The sequence below is a fragment of the Rosa chinensis genome, chromosome 5 (genome assembly GCF_002994745.2).
Source record: "Rosa chinensis cultivar Old Blush chromosome 5, RchiOBHm-V2, whole genome shotgun sequence".
NCBI classification, from domain to species: Eukaryota; Viridiplantae; Streptophyta; class Magnoliopsida; order Rosales; family Rosaceae; genus Rosa; species Rosa chinensis.
The window spans coordinates 87,910,446-87,923,652 of NC_037092.1; positions in this window are offsets into that span (position 1 = coordinate 87,910,446).

The window sequence follows — 13,207 nt, forward strand, 5'->3', positions numbered from 1 at the left end:
TCTCTTTTCCTTTCTTCTTGACTTCATCTTCGACTTCAACACAGAGTGAGATCAATTCATTCACAGTCCACTGCTCCTTTTGAGTCTTGTAGAGTGATTTCAGATTATCATACTCTTCTGGTAGTTTGTTTAGAAGCATGTAAACCAGAAATGAATCTTCCACAGCCATATTCAGTCCCCTTAGTTTTCCAGCAACATTAGAACCTCTCATGATGAATTCTCTAACACTGCCTTTCCCATTGAACTCCATTCTCATGAGTGATTTCATGAGATTATTTATCTCAGCCTTATCTGAGATTTTAAACTTCTCAGCAATGGAGTTGAAGAACTCCTTGGCATACTCAGAATCTGGAATGCCTCCTCTCACATTATCAGGTATGCTTTTCTTGATCATGATCAAAGCCATTTTGTTGTGTTTGTGCCATTTTTCAAACTTCTCTTTGGCCTCCCTGCTTGCAGTTGGTGTCAATTCCTCAGGTGGATCCTCCTTGAGCACATGATCATAGTCAAGTATTCCCAAGTTGAGCTCAATGTCCGATTTCCATTTTCTGAAGTTAGAGCCATTCAGAAGCTCAATTTGGCTGATACTCATAGGGAAATGCATGGCTGCATATCAATAAAATTTAGTAAACATTCTAGTTTGCCAAATACCAGAATATTTTCGAGTCCCAAAATGAAATGAAAGTTCATGTTTTGAAAATTCATCCATGCCAAATCATATAAACAGAAAAATGAAACTCAATCACTTTCAAGATTCTGACAACCTTTGTGGTGTACTCATCTCTAATGATATCTAAATGTTCACAGTTATGCATATGCACAATCAAAAAACCAAATGCTTGATGCATGTTTCTTTGGAAATTAACATCAATTTGATTTTAAGTTTTATGATGTGATCTTGTATGAAGTAGACAGAATAGGTAGATAGTTTCTTGTATACTAGGCTACTTTGATAGCATGAAGTAAATGAAACTTATTCTGTCAATTTTATTCATGTCTTTATGATCTTCCCAATTCATTGAGGAGGATTAGACTTGTCTCAAAGGGATCTGTCTAAGATTTTCCTCCTCACCCGGATCCATCTCAATGGGATATTACCTCTCCAAGATTTGTCTAGAGAATATTTTACCTCACTTGAATCTTCCTCAATGAGATTTCTTCTCACTTGGATTTGGCTCAAAGAGATTTCCAATTGTATCAAAATCACAGAACATGTGATATACATACTTATAACAACTAGTTGAAGCAATTATTTTAATGTAAATTGATGAATTCATACTAATATTCTGTATCATAACATTCAGATCTATATATGCATTCAAATTTAAACGATATATATTGAAACCATATGCGGATTATTGTGTGATCCCAGAATTCAAATTGAAAAACACACAGAACATGTAATTCACATGAATATAGACATGCTCTGATACCAATTGTTAGAACTATACATGTAAGTAAATACAAATCTATATCCAAAATGAATACATGTAGATAGACATTTCTGTGCAAATAGAGCAAGGATACATACAGCATCATCAATCCCAGAATTCCAGTAAATATTAAAACTAGAAGAACTGCATACTTACTTGAAGAACTTGATTCGTTCATTTTGATCTTCTCCTAATTACACCTTTATGATTCTCTACAAGTAGATGGGACTATTTTATGAATGAGAAAAGGGACGTGTATCAGCAGGGACCAAAACCTGATTATATAGAGTTTAACCATGCATGGCAGTTTCTTCCATCAAGAAACTGTCATGCCATTTCAACTGCAATTTCAAACTTGTCCTAATCAGATTTATCCTAATAACTGTACTCATTTCAATTTGAAATCAAAACAGATTAATGAGGTGGACTAACATGATTTAATTTAGTCTGCAACCTCAATTTGATAATTGAATTCCATACCAGTAACATATATATGTCTATGTCCAGCTTAATACAATGTCTTGTTCTTAAGACAAACACCTTTTGTGTTGTGGTGTGGCTACAAACCAAGCTTAAATCATTTCCATGTGTGGGGATGTAAGGCAGAGGCAAGAGTGCATAGTGTTGAAGCTGGGAAACTTGATTCTCAAACCTTGAGTTCTTATTTTATTGGTTACTGTGACAAATCCAAAGGCTACAGATTTTATTGTCCAAGAAGAGGGACTAGGATTTTTGAATGTCACAGGGCTATTTTCTTTGATGAGTTGATTGATCAACAAGAAAGTGTGGATGATGACATGGATACAACAAGTTCAGTGCATAGCAGATTTGAAGATTGGTTCATATATCCTACTTACTGTGATGATGTTGAAAGCAATAATACTCTTCAAACGGAATTACTTCCATTGCAACAAATACAAAATGATCAAGTCAACATTGTGGGAGAAGTCCAAGGTGAAAATGCAGAAGTTGCTCAAGTAAATGCAGAACCTGAAATTGTAGAAACTGAAATTGTAGAACCAGTAGTTCTGAGAAGATCAGGGAGAGAAAGAAGGTCAGCAATCCCTGATGACTATCATGTTTATCAAATAGATGCAGAACCTGACATAGGAGCAGAAGATGATCCAACATCAGTTAAGCAGGCAATGCAGTCTATAAACAGTGTTAAATGGAGAGAAGCCATGGAGGATGAATTGCAAAGCATGTCAAAGAATGAAGTATGGTCCTTGGTGGATAAAACTGATGCATGTAAACCTATAGGCTGCAAATGGGTTTTCAAGACCAAAAGAGATGCAGATGGGAAAGTTGAAAGGTTCAAGGCTAGACTAGTTGCTAAAGGCTTTAATCAGAAAGAGGGAGTTGACTACAATGAAACCTTCTCACCAGTTTCCACAAAAGATGCATTCAGAATGCTTATGGCCTTGGTAGCACATTTTAACCTGGAGCTGCACCAAATGGATGTAAAGACAGCATTCTTGAATGGAGATTTGAGTGAGGAAATCTATATGTTGCAGCCAGAAGGTTTTGTGGAAGATGAAAGAAAAATTTGCAAGCTTAGAAAGTCAATATATGGGCTCAAGCAAGCTTCAAGGCAGTGGTATCTGAAATTTGACAAGGTGATTACTGATTTTGGTTTTCTGGAAAACAAGCTTGATGAATGTGTTTACATGAAGACCGGTGGGAGTAATTTCGTCTTTTTGATATTATATGTGGATGACATTTTGCTAGCAAGCAGTAACATATGTTTGCTAAAAGAGACAAAAGTTTTTCTTTCAAAGCAGTTTGATATGAAAGACATGGGGGAAGCACATTATGTACTTGGAATTGAAATTACAAGGGACAGAAAACAATGTGCATTGGGACTGTCACAAAAGAACTACATAGATAAAGTACTCCAAAGATTTGGGATGCAGGATTGCAGGCAAGGAGAAGCACCTATATCTAAAGGAGACAGATTGCACAAACGGCAATGTCCAAGCAATATTCTGCAGAAAAGGAGTATGGAAAATGTACCATATGCAAGCCTAGTTGGAAGTTTAATGTATGCTCAAGTATGTACAAGACCTGACCTATCTTTTGCCATAAATATGCTGTCAAGGTACCAAGCAAATCCAGGATATGAGCATTGGGTTGCAGGTAAGAAGGTTTTAAGGTATTTGAAGAAAACCAGGGATCATATGCTGGTTTACAAGAAAATTGAAGATGAAGATTTTGAGATAAAAGCATATGCAGATGCTTCATACAAGTCTGATATGGATGATTTAAAATCCACTTCAGGCTATGTTTTTGTTTTGGCTGGAGGTGCAATTTCATGGAAAACTGCCAAGCAAAGTTTGACAGCAACTTCAACATTCCAAGCAGAATATATAGCTATTTTTGAAGCAACTGGTCATGCACTGTGGTTAAGGAATTTTGTATCTCAATTGAAGCTAGTGGAGTCTATTGAGAGACCTATGATCATCTATTGTGACAATGCATCTGCAGTGTTCTTCTCAAAGAACAATAAAAGATCATCTGGATCTAAGAACATAGATGTGAAGTATTTTGCTGTTAGAGAAAGTGTGAGAGATGGTGAAATAGAAGTGGTCAAAATTGGAACAAAGGATCAACTAGCAGATCCTTTGACAAAGGCATTACCTGTGTCTGTTTTCATTGAGCACATCAAAACTATGGGAGTTTTGGGAAGTTTGGATGCTGATGTGAACTGATCACATTGTACTTGATACCATGTGTTCTGGTTTTATTCATTAAGAGTGAGTAAAACATTGTAGTTCATTTACATTAATGTATTTAATGTATTATTTGCTGCAAAATAAAGTTGTACAATTATAGATGCTGTGAATGTAATGGCATATTTGCAGACAAATGTTTTAGTATGAAGTTAATTCAGTCTTCAATGTATATTGAAATTTTGGTAGGACTATATATATATATATGCTTAACTGCAGATGATTGCTCAAGTTTAAGCATATATTCACTACTGTATTTTGAGGTAATTCATGTGGTTTTACTTGCTGCATTGTGGCTTTGGAAAGCTGGTGATTTACTAATTCACCAAGACATTCTTTGGTTCATTACAGTTTAAGTGTAACTGACAGAATTTTGAGAACAGATTTGTGATGTGAATTGAATTCAAGTGCACACTCTAGAATGCTATGTCATATATGTATATCTAAGTCTTAAACAATGTCTAGTTCAGTGGGAGATTGTTAGATGTCTTAAGAACAAGACATTGTATTAAGCTGGACATAGACATATATATGTTACTGGTATGGAATTCAATTATCAAATTGAGGTTGCAGACTAAATTAAATCATGTTAGTCCACCTCATTAATCTGTTTTGATTTCAAATTGAAATGAGTACAGTTATTAGGATAAATCTGATTAGGACAAGTTTGAAATTGCAGTTGAAATGGCATGACAGTTTCTTGATGGAAGAAACTGCCATGCATCAAGAAATTGTCATGCATGGTTAAACTCTATATAATCAGGTTTTGGTCCCTGCTGATACACGTCCCTTTTCTCATTCATAAAATAGTCCCATCTACTTGTAGAGAATCATAAAGGTGTAATCAGGAGAAGATCAAAATGAACGAATCAAGTTCTTCAAGTAAGTATGCAGTTCTTCTAGTTTTAATATTTACTGGAATTCTGGGATTGATGATGCTGTATGTATCCTTGCTCTATTTGCACAGAAATGTCTATCTACATGTATTTATTTTGGATATAGATTTGTATTTACTTACATGTATAGTTCTAACACCTGTGACTAATATGATTTCTGTGCTACCATTATAGCTACCATAAATTCATTCACGCTCTGACACAATTGCACTTCGCGCATATATGCGGCTTATGTCTATCTAAATTCAATACCCCATTAATAACACGGTAGCTTGATTATCATCTTTAGGCTTTGCCTAAAATATATGGGGTTCAAATTCATATCTTGATATCTACAGGTGCTCACGTTGTGAGAAACTCGCAAACCGCATCTCGAGATAAACTGCACATGCTGTGATAAAATTGTTTTGGTTATGCGCTTTCAACACAACGTAGACACACAAGCATGCTATATTTATTAAATACTGGTGGCATGGTCCATAATTGAAATAAAGTCTACATGCACACCCTACTTACACGTACAAGCATAGGCTTTGGGCCAAATTTATTCTTGCAAGCTCTAGTACGGCCTCAGCTTTATAATATGCTAGCTATGTGCCTACTTATAATTACTCTAACTAAATCAATCAATAGCTCCATATTGCCATGCATATACGGTATCGACAATCAAACACATCATGTTGGGTAGTCACAATTCGTATCCCCTGAGCTCATCCATATAGGCTCTAACACCTACATATAAATTGATATTCATGAGTTTGCTCTACTGCCCTCCGTCCTCCGATAATGGATTGCTCACATAAACTCGGCATATCCCAAGCCGTAGTCATGAATGTGCACTAGTATAGTGATAACACGACTTGCACTTCAATTTGGTTGGTGTGTACAATATTTATTCAAACATTGCAGCAAAGCCATACGAGCATATAATGTTTTAATTTAGTCTATTAAACATTTTGAATAAGCTACTACTCACTTGCTTATTTTCGACGAGACATTATCACCCCAACGGGAACCTCTCTTATATGAGCAAAAGAAAGTGCACTATATCGGTACTCGCTAGCCGACATGGAGTCTTATATATAGACAACTTCAATCTTTCTACAATATCTTCACCACTTATGAACGGCTCCAGATAAATTTTCATCTACACCTCTTAATTTGAGCTAATGTCATATTTCACATGCTTCATTGGTTACTACAATCTAAGCATATGTCTACAAACTGTGATTGTCTTAGTAGCATATTCACTATGCCTCAATGTTGATGCAATGTTTTAAATGTCTCCATGTTATCAAGCATGACTATAACATGCACAATGTTTAACATCTCCACTACAATTACATGCTAAACACATGACATACTTCTATCTTAATTACATTGCTACATATATACATGCGATACTCGCTTCACAAACTATGACATTTGTCATCAGTAGGAGCTTGAATTTGCTTCAATTATGACTCACTTGAGTATCGAGCATAACTCTCCCTGGTTGGGCCATGCCTACATGCTCAATGTTCATTGGTTCACTCATACCCAACTTGCTCACACAGTCTACCTTCATATTCTAATGAACCCAGTGGTCCAAAACTCCAAACAGTGTCATGCATCCAAAAATGCCCATTGAGCTATAGTCAATACTCTTATTTACACACTTTTAATCTTATATCCACTTATTGCTACATGTTTAGCACATATGTTGCTTATATACACATGAAATTTCACTAGCGAGATCAGTCCTCGCTCCTATCATGACAAATGTTCTCGTTACTGGGGGACTTGCACACCCTACCCTCCATACTCCAGTGGCATACACTCGCCATGCTCTAGCAGTATCTTATATATGCTACGACGTGTTATCTAAGCTTCAGCGACCTATACTCGCTGCACTTTAGCAGTATATTATTCATGCTTCAGCGACCTATATCTTATTTATGCTTCAGCAACATATTATCCAGGCCTCAACGATATCTTCCTTATGCTCCAATAGTATCTCATTTATGCTTCAGCAGTATATTATCTACACATCAGCAATATTTCTCTATGCTTCAGCAGTATCTTATCTATGCCTCAACGAGCTTCAGCAGTATCTTATCTATGCCTTAACGTTATATTCTCCACACTTCAACGATGTACTCGCCATGCTTTAGTGATACACTCGCTTAGTGCATACTCGCTATGCCATAACGATTCATGTCACCATGTTTCAGCGATGTACTCGTCATACCTCAATGACACACAATCGTCATGCTTCAACGTGATATATCCTCCTATATGATAAATGTCACACTCGCCATGTTTCAACGATACACACTCGCAATGTTGTAATGACATGCTCCCAATGCTTCAACAACGCAGTCACCATGCTGTAATGACATACACTCAATACTTGCCACGTTTCACCAATATCGTATTTGTGCTTCACCAGTATATTATCCAGGCCTTGGAAATCTCTTCTCTACGCTTCAGTAGTATCTCATCTACACTCTAGCAGTATCTCACTTATGCTTCAGCGGTAACTCCCCTATGTTTCAGCTGTATATTATCTATCTTTTAGCAGTAATTATCTATGCTTCAGCGTCATCTATGCATCAGCGATATATCCTTCATGCTTCATTGACACGTTCTTCACGCTTCAACAGTATCTTCTGTAGACCTTAGCGATACATTTTCCATACTTCAGCGATGTCATATACATGCTCTACGATATGTTATTTATGCTTCAGCGGCATCTCACCCATGTCTCAAGCAACCTACATTCGGTATATCTCAACATGGCGTACTCACCATGTTTCAAAGGACATGCTCACCATGCCTCAGCTGCACACTCGCCAGGCCTCAGAAACATATTCAAACTCGCCATGCCTTAGCGCCACATACTCGCCCATACTTTTGCTTCACCCTTATACCCTAGCAGGCACTCTTTTAACTCCCTGCTCGTACCCTAGCAGCACTCGGGACTATACTCTTACAAACCTGCTCCTCTGGAACTCTACCAATTCTCCAATGATCGCAACGTGTTCTCCAACGGTCTCAATGTATTCTCCAATTATCTCAATGTATTCACCAATGATCGCAACGCGATCTCCAGTGACCTCAATTTATTCTCCAATGATCTCAATGTATTCTCCACAATGTTCTAAAAAAGGGGCTAGGCGGCACCTAGGCGCTGGGCGTCGGCATCCCGTTCCGATTTTGGCCTGGGCGAAGTGATTAGGAGTCAGGCCTCCAGGCGGCGGCCTAAGCGGATCTGTTGGGCGCTGAAATTTTTTTTTTCTTTTGATTCTGGTAAGGTATCAAAAGGACGAAGAAGAAGATTCAAAAATCAAAACCATTTAGAGACTACTCTTTGAACTAAACCCAGTCCTCGATTAAGCCCTTGATTCAAAATTGACAACCCAGCGTCGACGACTTGACTGGACAGTAGTGGTTCTGGCGATGACTAGAAATGAAAGAGGGAGGAAGGGAGAGAAAGAGGGAGGAAAAGAGAGAAAGAGAGAGGGGGGGGGGGGGGTTAATTTGGTTCTGGTGCGAGTGAGGCTGCTCAGATGTGGGACTGTAAGCTGAAGATGCAGTGAGGCGAAGGAAGAGAAGAGAGAGAGAAATTGGAACCCAGCAAAGGAGGTTTCATTTGCAAATATTATAAAAGGATATACATGCAGTTTGCAGACGTGTAGCAATCAACACCCACTAAAATAGTGTAGTCATACAACACACCAACTAAAATAGTATACTGATATGACAAACTCAATCTAAATAAAAGGATATATGTCATATAACAAATGTGTAATTGCTAAATTCTTAATTTTATTCTATATTTTGACTATTTTTAAATTTATAATTAATTGTTAGACTTTAGATATTTTTATTTATATAATTATATGTCATAAAAATAATTAAAATAATTAAAAAAATAAAAACCACCTAGTCCCGGCCTAGGCGAGGGCGCTAGTCCTTGAGGCACCGCTCGACTAGCGCCTAGTGTTTTTTAGAACCTTGATTCTCCAATGATCTCACTGTATTTGTAATGATCTTAATGAATCCTCCAATGATCACGATATATTCTCCAATGATATCCTCCAATGATCGCCATATATTCTCTAATGATATTCTCCAATGATCGCCATGTATTCACCCACGATCGCGGCGTATTCTGTCATTGCCTTTGGCAGTTTTCAATGAAATTGGCTCGATATCGCCATTTCTTATATCGCTAAGGGCATGGGTATGCTGTATAGCAATCCAAACTATTGCCTAATGCATAACCAAACCGCAATGGCTCAAATCAATAATATCACTACTGGCTGGTTGTGCTGATATAGCACTATAAGTGCTATCACTCATAAACCCTTGTATTGCCAATGCGATCACAATGTGAAATGTTCAAATGCGATCACAATGAGAAATGCGATCACAATGTAATGCTTAAATGCGATCACAACGTAAAATGCTCCAATGCGATCAACGTGAAATGATTTGATGCGATCAACGTGAAATGCTTCGATGCGATCAACGTGAAATGCTCCAATGTGATCAACGTGAAATGCTCCAATGATATTAAGCCAAAAGGGCTAAATGCGATCAAAGTGAAATGGCTGAAATGGCGAAACGCGATCAAGATGAAATAGTCAACACTAAACACTACTACAAGCATGGTTGTGGTGACATAGCCTAGCACTATCCCATAAAACACCCAAGATCTCCACCAAGCATGATTACAACGCACTCTCCTTTATAAGCGATATCGCCATGTGTTTTCTCTCCATTATTTGATATCGGCATGAGTTATCTTCCTCTAATACGCAGTATAGCCGTGTTTTATCTCTCTACAATACGATATCGCCATGCTTTATCTTTATTATACAATATTGCTATGTTTTACCTCTCTATTATATGATATGGCCATGAGTTGTCTCTCCAACACGCGATATCGCCATATGTCATCTCTCCATTATATGATATCGGCATGAATTATCTTTCTTCCACACTCGGTATCGCCATGTTTTCTCTATTACGCGATATCGCCATGTTTTATTTCTCCATTATATGATACGATATTGCCATGGCTTCTCTCCATTATACAATATCGCCATGTCTCATCTTTCTCCATTATATGATTGCATGCCACTACATGCAAAACAAAAGGCTGTGCCAAGCTTAACAATAGTGATATCGCCACATACATTCCAGCCACTATCGGCTACATTCATTACAGTCATTATCGGCTTCATGCCAACTTATTACTATCGTCACATGCAAAAATGGGCTAATATAGCCAAGGCTACCCTTGCAGACACCAAGTGTATTGAGTATACCTTATATCGAGCATACCTGATGCCATATGCTAGCAGACCCTAGTTTAAACCCTCTGACCTCGATCTCGAGGGACTGGAGGACTAGTCACCCTATGAAACAAACTCTCGCCAAACGTCCAATGAATGCTTACACAGTTTCTACTTAGAAAACAAATTCACCACCCCAGTCAAGACTCCTCTTAGCTAGGGATTTGGGGGACTGGGGGTAGGGGTTGCACGGAAGTCACTTGCCGAGAATGCTCGGCTTGCACTTCCAATATTTCTACCATGACAAACTCCCCACCCAAGAGAACTCTTGACCAGGGACTTGGGGGACTTGTTGGTATATATACCACCTAGCCACAAATATCGGAAGCACGAGGCTCACTAGCTACTTAGAATGATGCCGATAACGCCCAGACATAATGCCGATACCATACACCAGTGGTATCGGGTAGGCTACACCTAGTCCCACATTGGAAACAAAGGGGTGACAAGCCTATCCCCACACTATAAATACATGCCTCTCTGATAGGAGCATTTTAATGTGATATTTTAGTAGTTAATTCCTCATATTTTGCTTAGTTAATTCCTTAACTGAATCGTTTTTTAACTGAATTTCTATTTTTAGGTATATTGGAGTAGATGAAGAAGAAACGAGTGTTAGGTCCATAATTACCTAGAAATGATGCAGAAAAATGGAAATGCACTAAAAAGGTCAACTTTACACATTTTCCTACTCCGGCTAGGAGAAACCAAGCCAAGTAAGGAAGAAGGTGAGGCCACCCGACCAAATGAACTCCAAATGAGCTGAAACTCTCCAGATCCATTCTAGACATCCCAAGGATCATTTCTTATGAAGAGTTCGAGAGCTAGTTTTGAGTGGACAGCCTTCAAACAATTAGTCTAATTTTCTGCAGAAGCAAAACTGGAAAACTGGACCTGTAAGGAGTACAGCAGCGTTTCCGGCCCAACCACATGGAATTAAGCTCTGAAATTCCACCACAATGATCTGCACTCATTACGGATCATTTGATATGAATAAGTCAAAGGCCCATTCTGATTTCTTGGTAGAGATATAACTGAAGGAATGAAGGAGCAGAAAGTGGCTTAAACCTAACAAATTCCATTAGTGTTTAAGTGCTTAAACCTAACAAATTCCTTTAGTGTTTAAGTGCTCAAACCTAACCCATCATGATTTGTTTGAGGCCAAACACTATGGCTTGATAGCATATATATAGAGGCTACAAAGAAGTAACAAGACATTCCTTCATCCATTACATCTTCCTTTCTCTCTTCATCTCATTCATAAAACCTCCATATCCACCTCCCAAAAATCCAAACTCATAGTATCCATACTACTCTTTCTCCTCCATCACCACCACCATTTCATGTCCTCTACCTCCATTAACACCATCACTACTACATCATTTCTCCACTCTCTTTTCTATCATCATTTTCTCCATCTAGTCCACCTATTCACACAATACATAATACAAGCTTCACTATCTTTTATCATCAATGTTTCAAGATCAAGAAGGAGAGGGAATCACCACCACCATCATCACCATCAAGACGTGAGCTTGGGGACCATCCGACACACCACTAAGCCAACTCTATCCCTTTTACTCTAGATTATATTTTGGTGTTTAATTTGATTATGAAGTTAGTATATGTAATTATGAGTGATTAGTACTTTGTAGGGGGTAGGGTTGAAAGCCCTAGCCAAACTTGTATGAATTGATGTTTTAATTTGCATTTGATGTTATTTGTCATTTTCATCTTCATATGCTAATTCAAGAAGTGAATGCATTCATTCAAACTTAACTATTTTGAATGTGTTGTGTTTGTCATCTCATGAAAAAATGTTTAGGGAGTAGTTAAACTTGAACATTAATAGCATGATAGCATCCTCTATGTGCATATGAAGGTTGTGAGTTAAAATCACCTAGATCTAGGATTGGTTTGCTTGCATGATTATCTAAACTCAAAGCTTTATGCATCTAGGAATAATGAATTGAGACTTAACCGGTAATAAGATTTGTTCTTAGGTAGTTAATTCTAGACTTATCCAGTTGGAATTGATACCATTAAAGGAGTTTAAGCCTTTGTAGTCTTATCCGGATGCAAAGAGGGTAATTGGGAAATTAGAATAGCATCACTTGTATTTGAACTTCAATACTTGCAAGGGAGGTTAGTGTAGACAATTCAACACCTAGCTTCATCCATTATATTACTAGTTTAGTTTAGAGTAGTTTAGTTTACATTTGAGCATTTAATTTAATTTGGTTCACCACTCTATCCAACAAATAATATCACTACCACCACAATGCACATACTCACCATGAACCTAGATTTCTTGTGAATTTAGGTTTGTGATTGTACATTTGCATATTCTAGCTCTCCTTAGGTTAACACCCTAGCTAGTGAAAGGAATCCAATCCTCGTGGGTTCGACAACCTTTCTTAAATCCCTATACTATTACGTGTACCCCTTATACTTGAGGGTGGCTATTTGGCTAACAAGTTTTTGGCGCCGTTGCCAGGGGTTGGACTAAAATCCGATTCCTAGCTTGGTTTGCCTTCGGGTGGCTAGAAATTTTACCTTTTTTGTGTTTCAACTTGTGTTCTTATATTTTCTTTGTTTTGTTAATTTTTGTGGTAGTCACCTTATTTTCGAATTTGTGGTAAGTACTTTGATGAGTAAATTAGTAAATTGTGGTAAGAAAAAGATAAATTGTGAGCTTGTTGAAAATAAAAAAGAATTAATCTTGCCTATTTGCTATTTGCTTATTACTTATTGCAATTTCACTTTCTAGTTGCAAAATTAAATATTTGATAGTTAGATTTATT